Source organism: Pyrus communis, chromosome 8 (assembly GCF_963583255.1).
Source record: "Pyrus communis chromosome 8, drPyrComm1.1, whole genome shotgun sequence".
Lineage (NCBI taxonomy): Eukaryota > Viridiplantae > Streptophyta > Magnoliopsida > Rosales > Rosaceae > Pyrus > Pyrus communis.
In genome coordinates, this window is record NC_084810.1 from 4,133,097 (window position 1) to 4,136,924 (window position 3,828).

The following is a 3,828-nucleotide window of genomic DNA, read 5'->3' on the forward strand; positions in this document are numbered from 1 at the left end:
TCAATCTTTCTTTCCGGTGATTAACCATCTTCATAAACCCGAATCTCTCCCTGTACTCATTCGTATTAATCAAGATGCTGCTAATATGCCACAGTACAGACCACTTCATATATACCAGATACAATTCAGAAAACTGCTGAATTTCCTTCACAAATCAACCACATAAATCACTTGCTCTATCACATAAACCACATTACAAGTGCTAGGAAATTGTGAGAACACATACCAAAATATACAAAACGGGATCGAAAGAGGAACCAAATGATTCCGGATCGAAACCTAGAACTCTAGATAAAAATCAATAAAAATACACTAAACAGTCGAACAATACAAAACGCAGAGTCTCGTATACTTGCAGAATATCAAATGGTTAATATGGTGCAATTTCGATGAAGTGTACAAAAATAAGGTTAAAAAATTCACACATAACTGAAAATATGGTCCCGGCGGGGCTCGAACCCGCGACCTTCGGCTCATAAGACCAACGCTCTAACCAACTGAGCTACGGGACCTACTTGTTGTATTAAATTGATTTAACATTGTTATAACAGATTGTGGATTGAAAATTCTAAGAACTATTAATTCACACCTGTTCATATGATTCGTAAAGGGGTTTTTTTCTAGATGGAGTAGAGTCCAACCAAAAAATAGGAAGCACCCACACCTAGCGGTTCATTCTCCTAATTTATGTCTATACTCCTTATTAAACGTTTGTTTGAAAGTATTTTGACTAAAAAAGTTTTTAGAAAAAATGTTTTTGGGTTTCAAAAGTACTTGAAGTGCTTTTTGCAAAAAATATTATGCACTTATGAGTTACGTGCTTCTTGCAAGATGCACTTCAAGTGTATTTCCAAGATTCACTTGCATTTTTATTATGAATTGGTTCTATAAACATTTTCACCATAAGCGCTTTCATTCATTTCAAAAAGAGCCCTCATAAGACATTTTTTTGTCAATCAAAAGATGGTGAAATGGCCATTCTAAAAATCTATCCATAAAACTAAAGAAAAATAATCAAAATAAAAATTATGGCCAATATGATAAAGATTTTATCACAAATGGTCTCTGGAATTGACTTACATCATCAAGATGATATCTGAAATAAAAGATCAATTAATGTAGTCTCTGAAAATAAGTGTCGCAGATCAATGTAGTCTTTCAGTCCCAATTCTGCCAAAAATTCTATTATATGTTGATATGACCTCACACCATCAAGATGGTTTCTGAAATTGAAAATCGATCACTGTAATCTCTAAATATAGGTGTCGCAAATCAATATGGTCATTCCATTACAATTCAGTCAAAATTTTTTGTTATGTGCTGATGTGGCATTAATAATTTAGTAATTAATTTAAAAAGTTATCAAAATACCTTTATGCAAAGTGACATTATCTCAAGGCAAAGCTCGCCATTCTCCGCGTCACAAGGATCACTAGATGAGTGCCCAACAAGCTCTTTAAGATTAGGGTTGTGAGGAAGTCGATTGCCCAAATCTTAACATTGACATCATAGAACCAATCTAAGCCGTCACAAAGGTGATATCGATCTTGGTCCAATTTGTTTAAGGGTGTCAAAGAGTATAAAGATGTGTGTCTCAAGAATTTTTTTTCAAAGAAGAGATGGCGAAGGCTACTGTAGATAAAGGTAGAGGAGCGTGGTTTGGGATTGGAGTTAATTGCGAGATTGGGTTTTTGTGTCACATCCCGGCCCGGGGCGAATCACTTCCCGGGCCCGCTCCACCACCGTAGCACAATATTGTCCGCTTTGGGCCCCGACCACGCCCTCACGGTTTTGTTTTTGGGAACTCACACGAGAACTTCCCGATGGGTCACCCATCCTGGGAATGCTCTCGCGCACTACTCGCTTAACTTCGGAGTTCCTACGGAACCCGAAGCCAATGAGCTCCCAAAAGGCCTCGTGTTAGGTAGGGATGAGAATATACATTTAAGGATCACTACCATGGGCGATGTGGGATGTCACAATCCACCCCCCTTAGGGGCCCGACGTCCTCGTCGGCACACCACGACCAGGGTTAGGCTCTGATACCAAATTGTCACATCCCGGCCCGGGGCGAATCACTTCCCGGGCCCGCTCCACCACTGTAGCACGATATTGTCCGCTTTGGGCCCCGACCACGCCCTCACGGTTTTGTTTTTGGGAACTCACACGAGAACTTCCCGATGGGTCACCCATCCTGGGAATGCTCTCGCGCACTACTCGCTTAACTTCGGAGTTCCTACGGAACCCGAAGCCAATGAGCTCCCAAAAGGTCTCGCCCCAGGTAGGGATGTGACAATTGGTATCAGAGCCTAACCCTGGTCGTGGTGTGCCGACGAGGATGTCGGGCCCCTAAGGGGGGTGGATTGTGACATCCCACATCGCCCATGGTAGTGATCCTTAAATGTATATTCTCATCCCTACCTAGCACGAGGCCTTTTGGGAGCTCATTGGCTTCAGGTTCCGTAGGAACTCCGAAGTTAAGCGAGTAGTGTGCGAGAGCATTCCCAGGATGGGTGACCCATCGGGAAGTTCTCGTGTGAGTTCCCAAAAACAAAACCGTGAGGGCGTGGTCGGGGCCCAAAGCGGACAATATCGTGCTACGGTGATGGAGCAGGCCCGGGGCGGGTTCCGTAGGAACTCCGAAATTAAGCGAGTAGTGCGCGAGAGCATTCCCAGGATGGGTGACCCATCGGGAAGTTCTCGTGTGAGTTCCCAAAAAGCCTCGTGCTAGGTAGGGATGGGAATATACATTTAAGGATCACTACCATGGGCGATGTGGGATGTCACATTTTGGGTTGACAACTTTTTAATTATTAAATTATTAAAACTTTTTTTACAATTTACTTTTAATTTAATTAGACTTATGAGACAAATTTATGTGTTACATCAGCACATAACATATTTTTTTGACATAATTGTGACGGAAGGATCATATTGATATGAGACACTTATTTCAAGGACTACATTAATTGATTTTCATTTTGATGGGGTGGGTTAATTTCAGGATCATTTGTGAGAAAAAATGACTTATGATGCCCATTTATGTGCATATCACCACATAACAGAAATTTTGACAAAATTATGACGGAATAACCATATTAATTTGCGACACCTATCTTTTCTTTCACCTCTCTCTCTCTTCCACGTTGTTCTCCTAAATATAATAAACTTTTAATGACAAAACATTTACCCATAAACAGTAACTAAAAATATAAACAACCTCTTTAGCGACCAAAAACTGTTTGAAGGTCGTCACAAAAAACTTTAGCGTCCAAAACTATTTATATTTTCTCTCTTTTAATTTTATTTTTTACTTTAATAATCATGTGCATAGTATGTGTACAGTTGCTTGTATATATTATGATTTATGATATGTCGATCTTGACTTGGGAAGAGAAAATCATTTAGAAATGATTGCCAATGTTGCTAGATTTTTTTTCTTTTCGTTTTACATTCAAAATATTTTTATTTATTTTTTTGAATAAAAAATTCCATTTTGAAATGGCAGAAAGATACCCTCCAATTTATTGTATCCATTATTACATTAACTATTATAAATTGTCTTTCCACAATAAACGCAGCAAATAGGTATCAAAATCTTGTTCATCATGGGATTTAAATTTGAAACCTACTCCCAAAAACTGAAGAGTAAAACCAGTTCTTGGATCAATAGGTAAATCTCATTATTTATTATGTATAATTGGCATGTGAACCTCAAGAAAATTCACTCAAGATCCTAATTTAATTCCAACTAGAGCTAGAAAACATGAAAGAACAAGATTTTATGGAATGAATCAGTGACATTTTTCACGGTTTTGTTTCATCAAT

At 38.8% G+C, this 3,828-nt stretch overlaps 1 non-coding gene across 1 annotated transcript; it reads right to left on the minus strand.

Moving 5' to 3' along the window:
- Positions 1–438: 438 nt before the first annotated feature.
- TRNAI-UAU (transfer RNA isoleucine (anticodon UAU)) lies at positions 439–512 on the minus strand. The gene has a single exon. It is a non-coding gene; the product is annotated as a tRNA-Ile (tRNA).
- Positions 513–3,828: the final 3,316 nt, after the last annotated feature.